Here is a 13,150-nt window from a genome sequence, read left to right as displayed (position 1 = left end):
GTCCACCGGGCATGTTCAATGGTATCCTGGGTTTGACCCTCAGGCCTACCTTCGGCCAACTTTGGGGGCACCTTGATATGTTTGCGATACATGTCCCAAGGGTCTAAACAAACATATATCCACTGGGTGTAGATATGGCAGTTAGTGAGAAGGAGTCCAGGGGCTTCCTGGAGGGCGATGCTGGTGGGAGGTCCGGGTTCTACCACGTCACTGGACTCACCCGATCGTAGGGTGAGGAGGATGCCAAGGATCCAAGAGAGGTTCATTCTGCAATGAACAAAGGTTTCATTACCTTGAGTTGAGTGGTACTGGGTGAATACTTAACGGTGGTGCATGCCTATGGGGTTAGTGATGCATGCAAGGTAAAAAAAAGGTGGAGTGAGGCCACTATGGGTTATCCACCCCCCTCTGGACTAGGGACTGTTTAAAGAGTCTGATTTGATTTATATGGACCCACTTATAAGCCGGTGTCTGGTTTGGTTTTGACATTTTGAAACGATATGCAACTGGCGAAAGTTTGCCCATGATCTCATAGGGACCGGACCAGTTTGGCAGGAACTTTCTTGAGATTCCCACTGGCTTGGTGAAATTGAAGAACAAGACTTTATCACCTATCTGGTATTTGCAATCAGACGCTTTCTTGTCATAGTATGCTTTCTGTCCCTTTACGCTTGTTTCCAGGTTTGTCTGGGCTCAGGCAAATGTGGACTGAAGATGGTATCGTAAGTCTACTACATATTGGTGTGCTGTGTATGCAGTGGCCATACTCACATCCTCAGGCCTGTACAAAAGATGCAGCAGAAGAGTCATCTCTCGGCCTGTCATCATTTCAAAAGGTGTGACTCCTGTAGTGTGATGTGGAGTGGACCTAATGGCCATCAGCACCAAGGGAAGTTTCACATCCCAGTCTTTACCATGGCTGCTGACATACTTCCTGAGCATGCCCATGATTGTTTGATTGGCACGTTCCACCTGATCTGACGACTGAGGGTGGTAGGCAATGTGGAACCTTGCCTCAACACCTAACATTTCCCACAGAACCTTCATCACCCCAGCTGTGAAATGAGTGCCTCTGTCTGAATCAACAGAGAGAGGGAGACCCCACCGGCTGAAGATGTGGTTCAGCAGCAAGAAAGCCATGGTTTTGGCAGTGTTGTTGGGTGCTGGAAGGCACTCAACCCACTTGGTGAAGGCACAAGTGACGATGAGAAGGTATCTGTTACCCCGCGAAGACTTAGGTACGGGACAGCAGCTCTGCTACATCACCCTGCCCCATTACTGTAACAGCAGGACTGCTTCATCACCCCACCCTGTTACTGTAACAGCAGCTCTGTTTCGTCACCCCACCCCATTACTGTAACAGCAGGACTGCTTCATCACTCTGCCCCATTACTGTAACAGCAGCTCTATTTCATCACCCCACCTCATTACTGTAACAACTGGACTGCTTCATCACCCTGCCCCGTTACTGTAACAGCAGCTCTGTTTCATCACCCCACCTCATTACTGTAACAGCAGGACTGCTTCATCACCCTACTCCATTACTGTAACAGCAGCTTTGCTTCATCACCCCACCCCATTACTGTAACAGCAGGACTGCTTCATCACTCTGCCCCATTACTGTAACAGCAACTCTGTTTCATCACCCCACCCCATTACTGTAACAACAGGACTGCTTCATCACCCTGTCCTGTAACTGTAACAGCAGCTCTTCTTCATCACCCCACCCCGTTACTTTAACAGGAGGACTGCTTCATCACCCTTCCCCATTACTGTAACAGCAGGATTGCTTCATCATCCTACTCTATTACTGTAACAGCAGCTTTGCTTCATCACCCCACCCCGTTACTGTAACAGGAGGACTGCTTCATCACCCCACCCCATTACTGTAACAACAGGACTGCTTCATCACCCTGTCCTGTTACTGTAACAGCAGCTCTTCTTCATCACCCCACCCTGTTACTTTAACAGGAGGACTGCTTCATCACCCTGTCCCATTACTGTAACAGCAACTCTGTTTCATCACCCTGCCCCATTACTGTAACAGCAACTCTGCTTCATCACACTGCCCCATTACTGTAACAGCAACTCTGCTTCATCACCCTGGCCCATTACTGTAACAGCAACTCTGCTTCATCACACTGCCCCATTACTGTAACAGCAACTCTGCTTCATCACCCTGGCCCATTACTGAAACAGGGGCTCTGTTTCATCACCCCACCCCATTACTGTAACAGCAACTCTGTTTTATCACACTGCCTCGTCACTGTAACAGTAGCTCTGCTTCATCACCCTGCCCCATTACTGTAACAGCAACTCTGCTTCATCACCCTGCCCCATTACTGTAACAGCAACTCTGCTTCATCACCCTGCCCCATTACTGTAACAGCAACTCTGCTTCATCACCCCACCCTGTTACTGTAACAGCAACTCTGCTTCATCACCCTGCCCCATTACTGTAACAGCAACTCTGCTTCATCACCCTGCCCCATTACTGTAACAGCAACTCTGCTTCATCACCCTGCCCCATTATTGTAACAGCAACTCTGCTTCATCACCCTGCCCCATTACTGTAACAACAACACAGTAGTGATGAATAAGTTAATGCCTTTACAGGAGTGCAGTATAAAGTTTAAATCTCTGAGACACTAATGCATTAGAACAGATTAGGGGGAAAACACACTGATAAAATTATTACATGTCAAGAAATGTGACTTCAGTGATGTAAGATTTTCCAAGTATGAAGTTATTACTGTCTGAATTCTACTAGCGACAGAACAATTTCTTCCAAATAAATAAACAAGTGTTGCCAGGCAAAACAAACCTGCCCAGTAGCACGTTTGATGAATATGAAGGAAGGTATCGCGAAAAAATGATTTTGACCTTTTTGGTGACCTTGACCTTGATTTTGACCATGTGTGTGAACATACTTGGCCAATAAACATGGTTCTGATTCTGATTCTCTGCTGCTCTCAGCCAATCAGAACATACTGTACTGCTTCCTGCTCGCAGCCAATCAAAATACACCATACTGCTCTCACGCTGTACTGCGCGATTGTTACACTCTTACATTCTTATAGCATGATGACATAGTGGCTACCGCCTCTATATGAAACAGTAGACACAAAAACCTTGACCTTTATCAGATGACCCCCAAAATACTGGAGGTTCTATTTGAGACCAATGCCCATCTATTCTGAAAGTTTCATGAAGATTGGTCCAGCTGTTTTCCCGTAATATCGTTAACAAAAAAAAAAAGAAACCCCACCAAAAACAATACCTCGCCCCACTTACTCCATAGCAGACGAGATAGATAGATAGATAGATAGATAGATAGATAGATAGATAGATAGATAGATAGATAGATAGATAGATAGATAGATAGATGCAATAGTGTGTGTGATATAGTGTAGTGTGTGTTGTACTATGTGTTCTACTGTGTATTGTAGAGTCTTTGTTATGGTGTGTGTGTGTGCGTGCGTGCGTGTGTGTTGTAGTGGACAGCGTGTTTGAGTGACGAATCTGACTCTGACACCAACATACCATTAAACTCATTGTAATGTGCAAATGAGCTGCTTTAATTCTACATTTATCATTCATGTTGTACCAGTCAACAGCACAGTGTGTATGCGTGTGTGTGTGTGTGTGTGTGTGTGTGTGTGTGTGTGTGTGTGTGTGTTTTAGAGCATGACAATGGGGCTCTGTTTCCTCTCTATTTCCCCCCAGCTCTCTCTCGCTCTCCGCTCCATACACACACACACACACACACACACACACACACATTGTCTTACCCCTCTTCCCTGTTTTTGTATAAATTATTGTCAGGGATTGTGATGGATTATTGGTCTGGTTCCAGTTAATTCCGTAATCAATAACTTTTCAGCACATCTCTGTTCCTGTGCCCAAGATTTTTCAGAAACAAAAACAAACTCAATATGCTGCGCTAATCATGTTGTGGTGTGAATCATATCATTATGGTGTGACAGTATATTGGCTGAATGGGGTATTTGTAGGGTTGTGATGGGGTAGTTTAAGGTTGGAGTAGTTATCAGGGTACATCAATGTACCTTAGGATTGAAGTAGGTGTTGGGAAGTTAGTGTAATGAAGTAGAACTGAGATAATTTAAGGTTCAAGGTAGTTGTAGAATAACTTAAGGTTGGGGTAATTGTATGAGAATTTAAGGTTGGGGTAATCGTATGGTAGTTTAAAGTGGGAGTATAGGGTAGTTTAAGTTAAGGGGGTAAATGGGTACCTTAATATTACAGGTAGGTAGATCTTACCTTTAGATTAGGAGTAGTTGCTATGTAATTTAATTGTTGGGCAATTGTAGGGTAGTTTATATTCAGGGGTAGTGTCAGACTGTGGGAAGTTGTAGGGTAACAACAACAGCAAGTTTAAGTAGTGTTTTTCACCAACTCAAATTTAGGGTAATTGTAGGGGAGTTTAAGTTTGGGGTAGTTGTATGGTATTTTAATGTTAGGGGTATTTGGAGGGTAGTTTACGGATGGGGTATTTGTAAAGTAATTTAATGTTCAGGGTATTTTTATGGTAGTTTAAGATCAGGGTGGCTTAAACTTGGGGTACTTGGATGGTAGTTTAAGATTGGGGTGGTTAGAGGTTAGTTTAAAGCTGTGGTAGATGCATGGTAGTTTAAGTTCATAGTAGTTGGAGGGTAATTCAAAGTTGGGGGATTGTCTGGTAGTTTAAGATTGGGGTAGTTGTATAGTAATTTGTCATTGAGGTAGTTGTATAGTCATTTACGATTGGGGTAGAGGTATAGTAGTTTCAGATCGGGGCAGTTGAGTAGTAGGTTATGATTCAAAAATCAATCAAAGTCCTATCCACGCAATGTGACGCATAGGGCTGCGCCAATCTCTGTAGGCCTCAGCCTCTCTCCTATTACATAGTTAGGGTTACAGTGGGGGGCGGGTCCTCTGGTAACCACGAGAGCTTGACTCCCCACTCACATCTGTATTGCAGCGTGCCTTGCCAGATGCCAGTAGGTACCATTTTTACGATGGTCTTTGGTATGACCCAACCATGAGTAGAACTCACGATGTCCCGATCGAGAGGCAGACACGCTAACCACTAGGCCAACTCACAGTAATGTAGGTTATGATTAGGGTAGTTGTATAGTAGTTTATGATTGGGAGAGTTGCATAGTAGTTCCTGATGGGGTAGTTGTATAGTAGTTTTCGATGGGGTAGAGATATAGTAGTTTCAGATCGGGGCAGTTGTGTAGTAGGTTGTGATTAGGGTAGTTGTATAGTAGTTTATGATTGTGGCAAAGGTAGAGTAGTTTATGATTGAGGCAGGTGCATAGATTATGTTTGTGGTAGTTGCATATGTTACTGGTTTCTGGTTGACTCTGCATTGTGTTGTGCTCTGAATGAAGACTCCCAAGTGGATGAAGCAGTTTATTCCTGCACATGGGTTGGTAAAATAACGCATTGAGGGTGGGAATACATGTGGAGTCCACCTGCAGCAGTGAAAAGCTCTTCCTGCTACAAAATGCCCACGATGCAAAACTGTACAGAAAAACTACAAAATAAAAGTCTCAACCCATTTATGCAGGATTTAATGTAAAATTCAAATAACTATTTATTAACTCTGTTACACATAGTAGTTTACTATGTATAGTAGTTTATGATTGGGGTAGTTGTAATGGAAAAGTTCCATAGTAGTGATGATTGGGGTGGTTGTATAGTAGTTTATGATTGGGGTAGTTGTACAGTAGTTTATGATTGGGTTAGATGTGTAGTAGTTTGTGACTGGGGTAGATATGTAGTAATTTATGATCAGGGTACCTGTATAGTAGTTTATGAATGAGGTAGTTGTACAGTAGTTTATGATTGGGGTAGTTGTATAGTAGTTTATGATTGGGGTAGATGTGTAGTAGTTCATGATTCAGGTAGTTGTATAGTAGTTTAGGATCGAGGTAGTTGTAAAGTAGTTTATGATTGGGGTAGTTGTACAGTAGTTTATGATTGGGGTAGTTGTACAGTAGTATATGATTGGGGTAGTTGTACAGTAGTTTATGATGGGGTAGCTATATAGTAGCTTATGATTGGGGTAGTTGTACAGTAGTTCATGATCAGAGTAGTTGTACAGTAGTATAAGATTGAGGTAGTTGTAGAGTAGTTTATGATCAGGGTAGTTGTATAGTAGTTTATGATCGGGGTACTTGTACAGTAGTTTATGATTGGGGTGGATGTGCAGTGATTTATGATTAGGGTAGTTGTATAGTAGTTTATGATCAGGTAGTTGTACAGTAGTTTATGATTGGGGTAGTTGTACAGTAGTTTATGATTGAGGTAGTTGTACAGCAGTTCATGATTGGGGTAGTTGTATAGTAGTTTATGATCAGGGTAGATGTGTAGTAGTTTATTATCAGGGTAGTTGTGCAGAAGTTTATGATCGAGGTAGTTGTACAGTGGTTGATGAATGGGGTAGTTGCAAAGTAGTTTATGATCGGAGGAGTTGTACAGTAGTTGATGATTGGGGTAGTTGTACAGTAGTTTATGATTGGTGTAGTTGTACAGTAGTTTATGGTTGAGATAGTTGCACAGTAGTTCATGATTGGGGTAGTTATATAGTAGTTTATGATTGGTGTAGTTGTACAGTAGTTCATGATTGGGGTAGTTATATAGTAGTTTATGATTGGCATAGTTGTACAGTAGTTTATGATTGAGGTAGTTGTACAGTAGTTTATGATTAGGGTAGATGTGTAGTAGTTTATGATTGGGGTAGTTGTCATCTCATCTCATTATCTCTAGCCGCTTTATCCTTCTACAGGGTCGCAGGCAAGCTGGAGCCTATCCCAGCTGACTACGGGCGAAAGGCGGGGTGCACCCTGGACAAGTCGCCAGGTCATCACAGGGCTGACACATAGACACAGACAACCATTCACACTCACATTCACACCTACGCTCAATTTAGAGTCACCAGTTAACCTAACCTGCATGTCTTTGGACTGTGGGGGAAACCGGAGCACCCGGAGGAAACCCACGCGGACACGGGGAGAACATGCAAACTCCACACAGAAAGGCCCTCGCCGGCCCCGGGGCTCGAACCCAGGACCTTCTTGCTGTGAGGCAACAGCGCTAACCACTACACCACCGTGCCACCCCTGGGGTAGTTGTATAGTAGATTATGATCAGGGTAGTTGTACAGTAGTTCATGATTGGGGTAGTTGTACAGTAGTTTATGATCATAGTAGTTGTGCAGTAGTTTATGATCAAGGGAGTTGTACAGTGGTTGATGAATGGGGTAGTTGTACAGTAGTTTATGATCGGAGTAGTTGTATAGTAGTCTATGATCGCAGTAGTTGTACAGTAGTTTATGATTGGTGTATTTGTACAGTAGTTGATGATTGGGGTAATTGTACAGTAGTTTATGATTGTGTAGTTGTACAGTAGTTGATTGGGGTAGTTGTACAGTAGTTTATGATTGGTGTAGTTGTACAGTAGTTCATGATTGGGGTGGTTATATAGTAGTTTATGATTGGCATAGTTGTACAGTAGTTTATGATTGAGGTAGTTGTACAGTAGTTTATGATTGGGGTAGATGTGTAGTAGTTTATGATCGGGGTAGTTGTATAGTAGTTTATGATCAGGGTAGTTGTACAGTAGTTTATGATTGGCATGGTTGTACAGTAGTTTATGATTGAGGTAGTTGTATAGTAGTTTATGATCATGGTAGTTGTACAGTAGTTCATGATCGGGGTAGTTGTACAGTAGTTCATGATCAGAGTAGTTGTACAGTAGTTGATGATTCAGGTAGTTGTACAGTAGTTTCTGATTGAGGTAGTTGTACAGTAGCTCATGATTGGGGTAGTTGTATAGTAGTTTATGATTGGTGTAGTTGTACAGTAGTTTATGATTGAGGTAGTTGTACAGTAGTTTATGATTGAGGTAGATGTGTAGTAGTTTATGATTGGGTTATTTGTGTAGTAGTTTATGATCAGGATAGTTGTAAAGTAGTTTATGATTGGCATAGTTGTACAGTAGTTTATGATTGAGGTAGTTGCATAGTAGTTTATGATCATGGTAGTTGTACAGTAGTTCATGTTTGGGGTAGTTGTACAGTAGTTCATGATTGGTATAGTTGTATAGTAGTTTATGATTGGCATAGTTGTACAGTAGTTTATGATTGAGGTAGTTGTACAGTAGTTTATGATTGGGGTAGATGTGTAGTAGTTTATGATTGGGGTAGTTGTATAGTAGTTTATGATCAGGGTAGTTGTACAGAAGTTTATGATTGGCATAGTTGTACAGTAGTTTATGATTGATGTAGTTGTACCGTATAGTAGTTTATGATCACGGTAGTTGTACAGTAGTTCATGTTTGGGGTAGTTGTACAGTAGTTCATGATCCGAGTAGTTGTACAGTAGTTGATGATTGGCATAGGTGTACAGTAGTTTATAATTGAGGTAGTTGTACAGTAGCTCATGATTGGTATAGTTGTATAGTAGTTTATGATTGGCATAGTTGTACAGTAGTTTATGATTGAGGTAGTTGTACAGTAGTTTATGAATGGGGTAGATGTGTAGTAGTTTATGATTGGGGTAGTTGTATAATAGTTTATGATCAGGGTAGTTGTACAGTAGTTCATGATTGGGGTAGTTGTACAGTAGTTTATGATCAGAGTAGTTGTGCAGTAGTTTATGATCGAGGTAGTTGTACAGTGGTTGATGAATGGGGTAGTTGTATAGTAGTTTATGATCGGAGTAGTTGTATAGTAGTCTATGATCGCAGTAGTTGTACAGTAGTTTATGATTGGCGTAGTTGTACAGTAGTTTATGATTGGCATAGTTGTTCAGTAGTTTATGATTGAGGTAGTTGTACAGTAGTTTATGATTGGGGTAGATGTGTAGTAGTTTATGATTGGGGTATTTGTATAGTAGTTTATGATCAGGTTAGTTGTACAGTAGTTCATTTTTGGGGTAGTTGTACAGTACTTATGATCAGAGTAGTTGTGCAGTAGTTTATGATCAGAGTAGTTTACAGTAGTTTACGATTGAGGTAGTTGTACAGTAGTTTATGATCAGAGTAGTTTACAGTAGTTTATGATTGAGGTAGTTGTACAGTAGTTCATGATTGGGGTAGTTGTACAGGAGTTCATGATTGGAGTAGTTGTACAGTAGTTGATCATTTAGATAGTTACACAGTAGTTCATGAATGGGGTAGTTGTACAGTAGTTTATGATTGGGTAGTTGTACAGTAGTTTATGATTGGAGTAGTTGTATGGTAGTTTATGATTGGGGTAGTTGTACAGTAGGTTATGATCTGAGTAGTTTTATAGAAGAAGAAGAAGAAGAAGAAGAAGAAGAAGAAGAAGAAGAAGAAAAAGAAGAAACCTTTATTTGTCACATGCACACTTCAAGCACAGTGAAATTCATCCTCTGCATTTAACCCATATGAAGCAGTGAACATACACACACACCCAGAGCAGTGGGCAGCCACACCAGAGTTGTACAGTAGTTTATGATCGAGGTAGTTGTACAGTAGTTTATGATTGAGGTAGTTGTATAGTAGTTTATGATCAGGGTAGTTGTATAGTAGTTTATGATTGGGGTAGATGTGGAGTAGTTTATGATTGAGGTAGTTGTGTAGTAGTTTATGATGGGGTAGATATGTAGTAGTTTATGATTGAGGTAGTTGTGTAGTAGTTTATGATCAGGGTAGTTGTACAGTAGTTTATGATTGCCATAGTTGTACAGTAGTTTATGATTGAGGTAGTTGTATAGTAGTTTATGATCACGGTAGTTGTACAGTAGCTCATGATTGTGGTAGTTGTATAGTAGTTTATGATTGGCGTAGTTGTACAGTAGTTTATGATTGAGGTGGTTGTACAGTAGTTTATGATTGATGTAGATGTGTAATAGTTTATGATTGGGGTATTTGTGTAGTAGTTTATGATCAGGGTAGTTGTACAGTAGTTCATGATTGGCATAGTTGTACAGTAGTTTATGATTGAGGTAGTTGTACAGTAGTTTATGATTGGGGTAGATGTGTAGTAGTTTATGATTGGGGTAGTTGTATAGTAGTTTATGATCAGGGTAGTTGTACAGTAGTTTGATTGGCATAGTTGTACAGTAGTTTATGATTGAGGTATTTGTATAGTAGTTTATGATCACGGTAGTTGTACAGTAGTTCATGTTTGGGGTAGTTGTACAGTAGTTCATGATCCGAGTAGTTGTACAGTAGTTTATGATTGAGGTAGTTGTACAGTAGCTCATGATTGGTATAGTTGTATAGTAGTTTATGATTGGCATAGTTGTACAGTAGTTTATGATTGAGGTAGTTGTACAGTAGTTTATGATTGGGGTAGATGTGTAGTAGTTTATGATTGGGGTAGTTGTATGGTAGTTTATGATCAGGGTAGTTGTACAGTAGTTCATGATTGGGGTAGTTGTACAGTAGTTTATGATCAGAGTAGTTGTGCAGTAGTTTATGATCGAGGTAGTTGTACAGTGGTTGATGAATGGGGTAGTTGTACAGTAGTTTATGATCAGAGTAGTTGTACAGTAGTTTATGATTGGCATAGTTGTACAGTAGTTTATGATTGAGGTAGTTGTACAGTAGCTCATGATTGGTATAGTTGTATAGTAGTTTATGATTGGCATAGTTGTACAGTAGTTTTTGATTGAGGTAGTTGTACAGTAGTTTATGAATGGGGTAGATGTGTAGTAGTTTATGATTGGGGTAGTTGTATAGTAGTTTATGATCAGGGTAGTTGTACAGTAGTTCATGATTGGGGTAGTTGTACAGTAGTTCATGATTGGGGTAGTTGTACAGTAGTTTATGATCAGAGTAGTTGTATAGTAGTCTATGATCGCGGTAGTTGTACAGTAGTTTATGATTGGCGTACAGTAGTTTATGATTGAGGTAGTTGTACAGTAGTTTATGATTGGCATAGTTGTACAGTAGTTTATGATTGAGGTAGTTGTACAGTAGTTTATGATTGGGGTAGATGTGTAGTAGTTTATGATTGGGGTATTTGTATAGTAGTTTATGATCAGGTTAGTTGTACAGTAGTTCATTATTGGGGTAGTTGTACAGTAGCTTATGATCAGAGTAGTTGTGCAGTAGTTTATGATCAGAGTAGTTTACAGTAGTTTACGATTGATGTAGTTGTACAGTAGTTTATGATCAGAGTAGTTTACAGTAGTTTATGATTGAGGTAGTTGTACAGTAGTTCATGATTGGGGTAGTTGTACAGGAGTTCATGATCGGAGTAATTGTACAGTAGTTTATGATCGGGTGGTTGTACAGTAGTTTATGATTGGAGTAGTTGTATAGTAGTTTATGATTGGGGTAGTTGTACAGTAGTTTATGATCAGAGTAGTTTTATAGAAGAAGAAGAAGAAGAAGAAGAAGAAGAAGAAGAAACCTTTATTTGTCACATGCACACTTCAAGCACAGTGAAATTCATCCTCTGCATTTAACCCATACGAAGCAGTGAACATACACACACACCCAGAGCAGTGGGCAGCCACACCAGAGTTGTACAGTAGTTTATGATTGAGGTAGTTGTACAGTAGTTTATCATTGAGGTAGTTGTATAGTAGTTTATGATCAGGGTAGTTGTATAGTAGTTTATGATTGGGGTAGATGTGGAGTAGTTTATGATTGAGGTAGTTGTGTAGTAGTTTATGATGGGGTAGATATGTAGTAGTTTATGACTGAGGTAGTTGTGTAGTAGTTTATGATTGGGGTAGATGTGTAGTAGTTTATGATCAGGGTAGTTGTACAGTAGTTCATGATCGAGGTAGTTGTACGGTAGTTCATGAATGGGGTAGTTGTACAGTAGTTCATGATCGAGGTACTTGTACAGTAGTTCATGAATATGGTAGTTGTACAGTAGTTCATGAATGGGGTAGTTGTACAGTAGTTTATGATCAGAGTAGTTGTACAGTAGTTTATGATCGGAGTAGTTGTACAGTAGTTTATGATCGGAGTAGTTGTACAGTAGTTTATGATCGGAGTAGTTGTACAGTAGTTTATGATCGAGGTAGTTGTACAGTAGTCTATGATCAGAGTAGTTGTACAGTACTTTATGATTGAGGTAGTTGTACAGTAGTTCATGAATGGGGTAGTTGTACAGTAGTTTATGAATGGGGTAGTTGTACAGTAGTTCATGAATGGGGTAGTTGTACAGTTGTTCATGATCGAGGTAGTTGTACAGTAGTTCATGAATGGGGCAGTTGTACAGTAGTTCATGAATGGGGTAGTTGTACAATAGTTTATGATCAGATTAGTTGTACAGTAGTTTATGATTGAAGTAGTTGTACAGTAGTCTATGATCGGAGTAGTTGTACAGTACTTTATGATCAAGGTAGTTGTACAGTAGTTCATGAATGGGGTAGTTGTATATTAGTCTATGATCAGAGTAGTTGTACAGTACTTTATGATTGAGGTAGTTGTACAGTAGTTCATGAATGGGGTAGTTGTACAGTAGTTCATGAATGGGGTAGTTGTACAGTAGTTTATGATCAGAGTAGTTGTACAGTAGTTTATGATCAGAGTAGTTGTACAGTAGTTTATGATCGAGGTAGTTGTACATTAGTTTATGATCGGAGTAGTTGTACAGTAGTTTATGATCAAAGTAGTTGTACATTAGTTTATGATCGGAGTAGTTGTACAGTAGTTTATGATCGAGGTAGTTGTACATTAGTTTATTATCGAGGTAGTTGTACAGTAGTTCATTAATGGGGTAGTTGTACATTAGTTTATGATCGAGGTAGTTGTACAGTAGTTCAAGAATGGGGTAGTTGTACAGTAGTCTATGATCGGAGTAGTTGTACAGTACTTTATGATTGAGGTAGTTGTACAGTAGTTCATGAATGGGGTAGTTGTACAGTAGTTTATGAATGGGGTAGTTGTACAGTAGTTCATGAATGGGGTAGTTGTACAGTAGTTTATGATCAGAGTAGTTGTACAGTAGTTTATGATCAGAGTAGTTGTACAGTAGTTTATGATCGAGGTAGTTGTACATTAGTTTATGATCGGAGTAGTTGTACAGTAGTTTATGATCAAAGTAGTTGTACATTAGTTTATGATCGGAGTAGTTGTACAGTAGTTTATGATCGAGGTAGTTGTACATTAGTTTATTATCGAGGTAGTTGTACAGTAGTTCATTAATGGG

The sequence above is a fragment of the Neoarius graeffei genome, chromosome 22 (assembly GCF_027579695.1).
Source record: "Neoarius graeffei isolate fNeoGra1 chromosome 22, fNeoGra1.pri, whole genome shotgun sequence".
In the NCBI taxonomy this organism is placed as follows: domain Eukaryota; kingdom Metazoa; phylum Chordata; class Actinopteri; order Siluriformes; family Ariidae; genus Neoarius; species Neoarius graeffei.
Note: the sequence above shows the minus strand (reverse complement) of the source record.